At 32.2% G+C, this 12,167-nt stretch overlaps 1 long non-coding RNA gene across 2 annotated transcripts in view; it reads right to left on the reverse strand.

Moving 5' to 3' along the window:
- Nucleotides 1-12,167, reverse strand: part of LOC149081721 (uncharacterized) — a 124,904-nt gene that overhangs the window by 46,169 nt on the left and 66,568 nt on the right. The gene's annotated exons all lie outside the window — the stretch shown is intronic.

The following is a 12,167-nucleotide window of genomic DNA, read 5'->3' on the forward strand; positions in this document are numbered from 1 at the left end:
TTATGATTGTAAAATTATTACAGGTCTGGATGATATAAGTGCATTTTTTACGTCTTTACCAACCAAGTATAGTTTAAATATATTTCATACAAATATTCAGAGTTTGCGAGCTAACTATGATAATTTTTTAGCAGAATTTTCAGGTTGTTTGAACAAAATATCTTTATTAATTTTTTCTGAAATTTGGATTTATAGTAATGAAGTGAACTTGTATAATAAGTTAGATAATTTCAACTCGTTTTTCTGTTGCAGAGAAAATAGCAGGTCGGGGGGAATCGCAGTCTTTGTACGGAAAAATCTTATTTTTAATCAGATTGATATTCATTTCACTACGGCTGAATGTATCCTATTATTCAGTAGGGAATTTAATATTGCGCTCTTATCTATCTATCGTTCTCACCAATTCACAATAGCTGAATTTAATAATGAGCTCCAATCTGTTTTATCCAACCTTAATTTCGATAATATTATAATTATAGGGGATTTAAATATAGACATTTTCACAAACAGTATTGACGTCCTTGATTACCTGAACTGTCTAAGCCAATATGGTTTTAAGTGTCTGATAAATAAGCCTACTAGAGTGAGAGATACATCCACTTGCATCGATCATATTTTTTTTAAATCACAAAATAACCCATCCACTATTTCTTCTGGAATAATTATTAATAATCTAACTGATCATTTTCCCATAATTATGAAACTGAGCCATAATACAGTTCCAAGCTCAAAAATTTCTGACTGTAGGTATTTTACAGTAATCGACAAAAATATGCTTTCTAATTTTCTAAATAGTTATAAATACAATTGGAGGGATAATGTTGATATCGATACGCAATATAAAACTTTTGCATTCGCATTGAATTCTATTAAAAATAATTTCAAATATCGCACTAGGAGAACGCATAAATTTAATAATAATTGGATGACAAACGAATTGTTACGTATGGTTCGTAGAAAAGAAAAACTGTATAAAAAAATGCGGAAATATCCATTTGATAGAATATACAGAACAGCGTATCAATGCACAGCCAATGAGCTTAAAATCCGTATTAAATTAGTTAAAAATGAATATTACAAGCAACAGTTTATGAAATGCGATACTAATAAAAAGAAATGGGAATTTATTAACAGTATTGTGGAAAAACAAAATAAAGTTATTGTGTTGCCAGATTCTACTGATACTCTAGAACTTGCAAATCAATTCAACACCCACTTTGATCATATAAGCCACAATACGTCTTTATTTGGTAACAATGATGATTTTAAAAAATACCTTGCGCCTACCATAAATTCCTTTGCCTTTTTTGATGTAGTCGATCTTGAGGTACATAGCACTTTAAATTCTTTTTCTAAAACTAATTCGTATGATTACGATGGAATTAATATTTACTTGATTAAAGAGTTTGCTGCAAATAATGTCGCATCTATCACAAAGTTCATTAATACCTCATTTCAACTTACTGTATTTCCTAAGTCACTGAAACGAGCCACTATCACTCCTGTTTTTAAAGCTGGCGATAAAAATTCTCTGCTGAATTATAGGCCTATCTCAATTGTACCGATTTTTTCTAAACTTATTGAAAAAATTCTTTCAATTAGAATATATAATTTTTTGTATTCTGTGAATTTTTTTGCTAAAAACCAATTTGGTTTTCTAAAGGGACGAGGTGCTGAAAATGCCCTTTTGGCCTTTTCGAAATTTATTTATAATGGCATAGACAAGAACAAATTTACTGTTGCAATATTTTTAGATATTTCAAAGGCTTTTGACAATGTGAACCATTATATTCTCATTCAAAAACTTAATTCAGCTGGTATTCGGGGTCATATTTTAAATTGGTTCACTTCATATTTATATAATAGAGAACAAAGAGTCAAAATACAGGATAATTTCAGTAATTATGTCCATATAAATAGAGGAGTCCCACAAGGATCTATATTGGGTCCTTTACTTTTTCTGATTTTCATTAATGATCTTTGTAATTTAGAAATTGACGGTTCCATGATCACTTATGCCGATGATTCTGTTTTAATGTATTCGTGTGATGATCTTGACAGACTTAAGAATCATATTAACCACGATCTAATATTAATTCAAAAATGGTTCTATGCTAATGATTTAAAATTAAATTTACAGAAGACAAAATACGTTAATTTCAATCTTATGCAATCTGATTTACATCTTAATCTAAAATTTCATACCCTCGCTTGTGATTTTCAACCTCATTGTCATTGCGATCCAATTCAAGAAGTAAATAGTATTAAATACTTGGGTTTAAATGTAGACAGCAATTTAAAATGGAAATCTCATGTTCATGAACTACTTAAAAAACTCCGTTTTGTTTTATATAATTTTTATTATATAAGTAAGAAAGTTTCCGCTAATTTCTTAAAAGACCTTTACTATGCTTGGTTTTATTCACTTATAAATTATGGTGTAATTATATGGGGTGGTGATTATAAAACTAATTTATTGCCTTTATTTTCAATACAAAAAAGAGTTTTCAAAACTTTGAATCGGGGTCAGCCTCATTTCTCTACAATTTTTAGAAATCTTAATCTACTTCCTTTACGCCATAATGCTATTTTTCGTATTATTCTGTTCTTAAACCGTAATAAAGGCTTATGCAGTTTAAAAGATAATGTTTCCGAGCGTAGACCTCATATGATTTACCGTATTCCTACTTTTAGGAAAGAAATTTTTCGTAAACATTTTTATTATTTAGCTCCGAAATTATATAATTCACTACCGCTAGAAATACAAAATATACCGACACACGCGGCATTTAAAAAATCATTATTCAAATTATTAATTTCAATAGACGATGTAGACTCTTATTTTGACCTTTAGGAGGAGCAATAAAATTTATTCAATTTAGCTTTGCCACTTTAATTATGCATATTTTTTCAATAAAAAAAAAATTTGTTCTTGTTTGTGTTTGTCTATGTATGTGCGAGTTTAATTTTTTTCCTCATATATTTTTTATCTATAATGTTTTGTTTTATTTTACATTTCTCGCCATGCATTAAGAACTTGTCTTTTTTTGTGTTGTGTACGTTTTTTCGTTCTTGATTTTTTTTTTTATCTTTACGTATTTTTTTATTTGACAGTGATAATTTTGTCTCTTTTATGTTGTATATCTGTCTCTTTTCTTTTTTTTTAATGTTTCTGTTCATGTCGTATATTTTTAGATATTTTATTCATTAATTATGTAAATTTTCAATCATCCGTACAGGCAGCACAGCCTCTGGATGATAAATATGTTTTGTTTTGTTTAAACTAATCTAAATCTCTGTATGTTGTAAATGAATAAATTGATTTGATTTGATTTGAAAATACTGAAAATTTTGTCATGATATAAGTTTTTTGGGATATCGTTCGATTGATTGCAGTGATTTTGCACCGACTTACGACGTTTTTGGTGAAAATTGCCGATGTTCCGTATTTTACCGAATTTAAGCTCCCAATTTTCCCGCATTTTTCTGAATGTTATATGGTCACTGCACTCATGATGAAATATATATTCTTTTGGCACAATTTTTTTTCACTGGGATTTGCAGCAGCTCTCCACTTTTCCGTTCTTTAGCAAATCCAGCAATAATTGGCAAATTCTCCGGAAATTGCATTTTTGAGCTGCAGTTATATATCGTATTTAGTATCGTCATTTCCCGTATTTTTCCCGTTGAGATATGGTTATCCTAAGAACGAAGAATTTTTTTATTACTATACATATAATCAATTATAATATCATTTTTCTGCCTGCACACCATCTGTGGGTTTAGAAACGCTGCTAAAGGTTAGACATTAAATTACATTGCACGTAGCTCAATGTAATTTAGTGTTCGACAACTAAGGAAGAAGATTGCCAATTAATGTGCCAGCAATTCGTACTGACACCAAAGTACCCAGAAATTTTAAGGGTTTATCAATATTATATCAACAATATTAGGTCAATATTATATCAACAATTATTGATATAATATTGATCAATTATTGAAATTCTAATTTAATTTCAGTAGTGTCGTGAATGACAAAAGTTAGGAGCTTTCTAGTTCACTTCGATTTTTGTGAGCAATTTTGAATTGTAGCCATTTCTATAACACAGTAAAACCCCCTCTTAACGGTCACCCCTGTTTCACAGCCAAATAAACATTTCGCGGCAAAAAGCGTTTTTGAATAATTTATTTCGAACCCCTGCTTAACGATCACAGACACCATTTACATTTATTCCATTAGACTAAAACCCCCTATAAGGACACCAATCGTTGCAATTTTGGTTCGAGTTATGATCACTAGGTAGTGGCAAAAGCTGAATATTTGATGAATGCTTTTGTATTTGGCCACTTTTGAATGAAATTTTGTTAATGTTTGGCAACTCTGATGTCAGTTTAGAATCTGAAATCACGTATTGCCGGTTGTTGCTCGTATATTTTACATATGAACCACGCTTTTTATTAGTTCAGCTCTACAATAATCGTTACTTTCTAATCATTAAGAGAAAAAAATTTATGTCATCGAATATAGTGAAAACTTGAAATTGGAGTTGGTACTCTTGCAAATAAATTCAATGGTTTGATCAAATACAATGTACATGTTCATGTAAACACAATGAGAGATAGAGAGGTATTGGGTTTAGTCTCGCAGCTTAAAATACATTTTAAAAGAGTTGGAATACTCAGCAAAACACATCAAAAGTCGATTGATCAGTTTTCACAAAAGAAGCAAATATTCAGTTTTTAAACTCTGTATAATATTTCTTTTTGTAATTTTAATTTCTTGTCTGCAATAATTATGTATTTTCATGAATTCAAATGCATGTCATATTGTCAGAATTTATTCATATTCAAATAAAGAACCATTTTAGAGAGTTACTGTTAATCTATACATATATGCTTTTCTGTGTGTGTGTTCTCTATACAAATCTACAATTTTAGATCGATCGTCGTCACAAACTTTGCATATATGCCAAATGGGACCAGGCTTGAACGATAAGTTACTTTAAAAGTTCGTCAGAGCAGGGCAAATGCTCGAAACGGACGAAACACTGACAGGCAACAATGGTTTCTCGGCCTCAACAATCACTTTCGGAATGTTTACTTTGGTTTCCGTGGTTCCCTACCAATGTGTTTCAGACATGTATATGCTTTTACTGTTTGTTACTTCTTTAATCCTGTCAGTATATGTGTAATAGTTTATATGTGCCTTTATAATGGTTTGTCACTTTTTCAATCCTCCCAGTAATTGAAGAAAACCCGGGCATAACCGGGTATTATAGCTAGTGCTATATCATATACGTTCAACACAGGAACCCGCTCCCTCCCTTTTACGGAAAAAAAAACCTTTGTTTTGCGTGTCCGTAAAAGAGCGGGTTTTACTGTAATAGAAACGCGCTACCTTTTAAAATCATCAATATCTCATCAACAAGGTATGATACTAATCTCTAAGGTAGTAGTTGATTACGACTTGGCCAAATCATCCGTATACCCTCCTTAATAACATCCTCGCATGCAATCTGTACATATCAGGACGTCACAACACATGCGTGATGTGATACGATATCGAAGAAACATAAGAAACAAAAAGATAGATTATCGTGGAATAAACTCATCGCAGCTGTTGCATTCTCTTGTTTTCTATAAGAGATAAGACGTATTAAAAGTGAAACCATTTACCGCACGCATATACACACGGAATCCATATTTCGTAAGGATTCCCTGAGGCACGGACCATGACGCTTCGAAGGGCGGCAAACCACATGTTATTGCAAGAGATAAGCACTTTCCCAAAGATCTTAAGAATTCTTCTCTTCGGCACTTCTAAGGATTTTTCCCTCTTACATTAAATCTCTTACAAGCGCATTCCTTGCTTTTCGGGGATTTTCTTCTGATATGAAATTCCCGGGAAAAAAAATTAATCGATGAAGTGAGAATGTTACACGGCATCCGCAAGGATGATGCTGACGTTGCTCTTATAGGACAGTATTTCTCAACCATTCTGAAAACAAGGACCAGTAAAATGTCTGAAACAGTTTGATGGGCCTCTTGTGCCCCGTATTACGGGACATTCCTGTAATTTTCGTTGTTCAGGTCAAAAATTCCTGCGTTAGAGGGTTACCAAGCCAACTACACTTTACCCTTCAGGAATGAAATTCCGGTTAATATTTGATCCACCTACATATAATTTTGATTTTTTTCACACTATAAAATCAATATTGGGGGTTCCGCTAAAAATCCTAGTCTTGGGACCCTGCTTAATATTATGGGAGGAAGGAGAAAAATTCAATTACAAATTTATGAAAATTCTTATAGGTCTCCTTAAGGCCGGAATTACATTATAAAAATTTGATAAAAAATCTTTTAGAAAACTTGAAAAAAAACAAACAATGAGCCTATTAAATACATGTAAATGTAACCAATACGCTCATTGGTTGCATTTATCGAATTTTATATAAAAAAAAGAACTTTTATAAAACTTCACAGTGTGATTTATTTCTATAGATCCCTTACTTATAGATGTTCCTAAAATAAAATCTTTTTTAGTGAAAATCTCATAATATTAGATTTTTTCTCCAAAAACTCGAAAAGAAAATAAATTTTGAAAAACATCCACGTGTAAAAATAATTTCTTCCGGACACTGAGACTGGAAATTTGCATAATTTTAATGACCACTCTAACAATTTACTCTGTGTATGTGTGTATGTGTATAATAACATAATGTCACGCGTGACTCTGTAATAATCTCTTCCTTAACTATCGTGAGAGGTCGTCATTCCGGTCGTTAACTGAGACCATAACAAAAAAAACCCATTTTTTACAGTAGTTATAATAATGGTAATAATAATTATTAGTACTGGGATGGATGGAAAAAGTAACACGGAGATGGCTTCTTTGTCTTTATATTTAAGTTATTATCTTTTCTTATATTTAGACTGATAGGGCCTCCCCTGGTGGCACCAGTTCGGGTATCATCCTCCTTGGTAAAAAAATGCACCTGCTGTATTCGTTTATGGCACGAATGTACAGGTTAAGACAGATGCAATTATTAAGGACTGCTTTAATTGAAATTTTCTTTGCTGAGCGTGTACGAGAAAAATTTAGACCGGTGAAGGAAATAGTCCAAAAACTGATCCGACAGGAATACCGATCATCATCCGTTGAAATGGATGGATATTTCTGTATTTTCCCAGTCAAATTAGCTGAAACCAATCGATACTTTTCCTTGCGAAATCGATTCACCGTCAAGTTTTGAAATCGAACATTTTATATACGGGGTGCATAAGAAACAGGGGTTATGGCTTTTAACTGGCGAATCGTTGATCTTAGGCTGGTATTACACTGTAAAAGTTTTGTAAAAGCACTTTGATAAAATGAAAAAATGCAACCAATAAGCTTATCGGTAACATTCGAGCGAGTGCCTCCGATAAGTGTATTGGTTGCATTTTTCAAGTTTTATAAAAGAACTTTTAGAAAACGTTTATAGTGTAATCCCGGCCTTGGACGTATACTTCCGATTAGAAAAAGTTTCCAAACATCGTGTATTAGGCTGGTATTACACTATAAAAGTTTGATAAAATCCCTTTTATAAAACTTGAAAAATCTAACCAATAAGGTTATTGGTTACATTCTAGAAAATGCAACTGGTGACTTTATTGGCTGCATTTTTCAAGTTTTATAAAAGGACATTTATCAAACTTTTATAGGGTAATACTGGCCTTAGGCCGGGATTACACTGCAAAAGTTTCGCGTGTAAAAGTGCTTTTTTATAAAACTTGAGAAAATACAACCAATAAGATGATCGATTAAATTCGAGCAAATGCAACCGATCAGTTTATTGGTTAAATTTTTCAAGTTTTATAAAATCACTTCAAAGTTTAATCCCGGCCTTACTTATATATGTCATTCGTTTCAAGGGGGATGTTTAGTTATTAAAATAAAAAAAAAAACTTTTTATACAAACCCCGTGTGAACAAAAACTCAATTAGAAAGTTGTTGCCGTGTTTCTCCTGATACCAACAAAAAATTTTCGTTGTTTCTAAGTGCAATATTCACTGAGATATCCGAATGTGGGTCAAACGGTTTTTCCGCATTTAGAGCTGTTTCTTCCAAAATTTCCCACTTTTTCGAATTCAAATATCTCAGTAACATATCTTAGAAACATGTAATTTTTTTGTTGGTATCATGAGAGACAGGGCAACAACTTTCTAGTCGGGTTTTTGGGCACACGGGAACTGTATGAGAAGTTTTTTTTATTTTAATAACTATACAGCCCCTTGAAAAATGAGTGACATGTCTGAGTAATATACGTTGTATGGAAACTTTTTCTAAGTATACCTCTATATCTATGCACCCCGTATCTCAATCATGTGCAGTGTCGTCTTAACGTATGGTTCCACCCAGGCACTGTCCGGGGAACCTCAAGAAAAGTGAGGGCAACCCCCTCCAGCGACCAAGGCGGTGCCGACTGATCTAATGTAACTGCCGTATATATGAACTACATCATCGGGCCCCCCCCCCCCAGACCCCAGACTTTGAAATCTATTTCCTCCTATGGGGAGTCGCAAAATTAGAACTTGTTGAAATTTTCGAGAATTTTGCCAGGTGGGGCCTCAAAAAAAAAAATCACTTGGCCCTGATCATGTGCTGTAAAGTCACAAATTTTATTCTCTGTAGTGCAACAAACTAGATTGATGGACTTGGTTTAATTGACATAAAATGGTCATGGTGCGACAAGAATGATCCAACGAGCACTGAAATATACAATGAATCTATAAGTACACATTGTTAGTTCACAAAAGTTTTATTTCAAAAATCACTGGATTATGTCTGAATAAAATGTAATTGAAACTAGTCAAAACTTTTGAGTGAAAGATGGGTTTTGGATTTAACGTTTATATATTGTAACGTAATTCAAATTACCGTAATTTATAATCATAGTTCTCAAATTTTTTGGGGTCCATTCTCCCCCTCTTCTTCAAAATTTTTTTCTTCTCATCCCCCCGTCCCGTTTGCCACTCTTTTAATGATTTAATGATGCTAGTGATTGGCGTACGCATGGGGGGGGTGTTCTAACCCCGCCCCCCTGAACTAAGATTATAGTGTTGTTCGCAGGAAAAAACGTAAACCCCCCTTCAAAAGGGAAAAAATCTGAACCCCCCCCCCCGAGAAAATTCTGCGTACGCTTATGATGCCAATATTATGTATAATTGTTCATTTCTTTATAATGTAATCATCCCAGTAACTGAAGAAAACTCGGGAATCGCCGGGTATTATATTGCTAGTTGTTTAATATTATTATTATATAAATAACTGTTTTTTTACCTTCAGGGGTAAAACAATTACCAACGTGACTCTTAAATAAATAGAACAATATATTCAAGAAACTGCAATATAAAAGTATCAAATAACTCGAGATTGTCATCACTAGAAATGATATTCACTAAATAAAATAAATCACTAAACAAGACCATAAAAAAAAATTATGCAAGTTGAATTTATCTTTACATAGATTATATAAATGCGTTCAAAATAAAATAAACCAAATTTACCACTGACATTGGAATTCATGTAATTTACTTCTCTTTGTCATTTCATCTTTCTATAAATACGGATTTTTTTCATCTATTCACATTTCCTTTTCGATGATACCTTTGAAGATGGCGATGAAGAAGAAGAAATAGAAATATATAACATTATATGAATAAATATTTTAATAAATATTGAAATTCTTTCCGTCGATCACGTTAACGTGAAAGCCGATATCAGGAATTCCTTAATAGAAAAGGAAACGTCACACTTTTTTTTTGCGTTGAAGGAATCTTAAAAATGAAAAAAAAAAAAGTGTCTTATCTAATAAATTATTTCCATTTTTTTCCTCGATATCATGTAAGTATAATATTCTTTAATCAGAGAGAAAAAAAAAGGGTATTACGTTATCTTCCATAACTTCTTGATATGATTTCATTCCTTTCTCTCCTTGTTTTAATATATGTTTGCATAGAGATAAATTCCTCTTTTTTTTCGAATTTTCCTGGATTTCTCCAGATTTCAAGTGTAATCGCTACGATTTCGCCCTTTTTCCCCCCTCTAAATTATTTTTAAGATGTAGCAAAATGTGTATGCGCTTCTCCTTTTTTTTTGGAGATTTGAAGAAATTTTTGTGTAATATTCGCATGTTATGAAGCCCTACGAACACATTTTATTGTGGAATAAAAATTGAAAATATTTACGCAGAGAAAAAAAAAATAATTTAATTAATATATTAAATATATATATATATATATATATATATATAATACTAGCAACAATTATTTTTTGGCTTCAAAAACTACGTTTGTAATGCTTAATATTACTACCGTGTTTCTAAAAAACAACGTATTTTTAAATAGAAATGTTATTTTCTAAGCACATAACACATTAAAGAAAAATACTTTTTGGGTATTAATGCTGATACGATTATAATTATTATACAGTAAAACCTCTCTTTTGCGGACACCGACGGGACAAAAAACTTCGTCCGTGAAAGCGAGGTGACCGTTAATCAGGGGTTTGGAATGCATACTTTTATTATACAAGGGGAGATTATTATTTAGCCGTGAAAGAGAGGTGACCGTATCTGAGGGGTGTCAGTTAAAAGGGATTTTTTTTTTGCTGTATTTTGATTATTATTAATAATTCGTTTCAGCATTAATATCCAGAAAGTCTCTTTAAAGCGTTTTAAATAATGCAGAGACATTTTACATTTTTACATTGGCTTGTGTTATGGTATACAGTGAATTCCGATATAACAATAATTTGCGGATCAGGAAAAAAATGTCGTTGTAGAGGGGGTTATCGTTATATCTAGAGGTAGCATTATCATCATTCGCCACCAAATTTATGCTGGTGTTTGTATCTCTTCTGCTTTGGCGTTGTTTTAGTACCACCATAAAATGCATTTATTCACTCAAAAAGTTATAATTGATTAACAAAATTCAGTTTTTCCCCTTTGTAAAGTATTTAACTGTGCAGCATTCTTGTGTACTACGCAAAAAGTAGCTTCACGGTGAATCCATTTATAGCTACTCTCGGACAGTAGATATTGCAAAATATCAATGTTATTACAAACACTGATGAGGAATTTAAAAATGTGTCGAAGAGGATTTTGAGTGAAATATCAATAATATCGTTGTAGTGGGGTTTCGAAATATCTTTAAAAAATATCGTTGTAGAGGGATTTATCGTTATATCGAGTATCTTTACAGCGTGGTTTCAATGTAGTTCAATTGGTTTATGCCCTTATTGATGTTAATATTCCAAGTAGCCTACAGTCAAACACCAAGTTTATTCTGTTTTGATTTAGATGTTTTCACTTTTTAAAATATATTCAAATGAGTTTGTTCTTGACGTTCCAATAGGCCACATAATATGTACTCTGTCGAAAATCTCGCTTCTGATCATTTTATAAAGGAATAAACTATTATACTGGCAGCGTTAAAGAAGTGACAAACCATTGTAAAGGCATATGCATGTCTGAAACGCATTGCTAGGGAACCACGGTAACCATAGTAAACATTGCGAAAGTGATTATTGAGGCACAAAAACCATTGTTGCTCGACGGTTTTTCGCCCATTTCGGGCATTTGCCCTGATCTGACTAACTTTTAAAGTAGACTATCGTTCAATCCGGGTCCTGTTTCATATCTATACAAAATTTGGCGACGATCGGTCTAAAATTGTAAATTTGTATAGAGAACATAACACACACACACAGAAAATCAATTTTATATACATAGATTTTTTTTTTTTGTTCTTTCCGGTTTAGTTTTCCCAGTAATCTGCACGTATGTGGAACATACAATGCTATATGTACAAGATGCATAGGGAAGTATTTTCAACTCGAAATAAGTATGGGACGGAAAAATCTGTAGCTATGCGGAAGGTAAAATGAAGTGACTGAGCCCGATCGAAAAACAGCAAATTCAAAAAATATCAATTATCTGTGCTTCTTTCTATTATGCCCCAAAAAAAAACTTTTACCGAAATATCAATAACAGAAATTCTTGACTTCTGCTTTTCATAAAGGCCTACTACTATAATATAGCGATTGATACAATACATATGTTATGGTGAATGTTATAAATCTGGTTATTATACATAATAGCCGGTAATATTATGAGAAATCACCG

This window comes from Pholcus phalangioides, unplaced genomic scaffold, assembly GCF_987345545.1.
Source record: "Pholcus phalangioides strain wild (caught in Gottingen) unplaced genomic scaffold, Ppha-v1.0 ptg000009l_1, whole genome shotgun sequence".
NCBI classification, from domain to species: Eukaryota; Metazoa; Arthropoda; class Arachnida; order Araneae; family Pholcidae; genus Pholcus; species Pholcus phalangioides.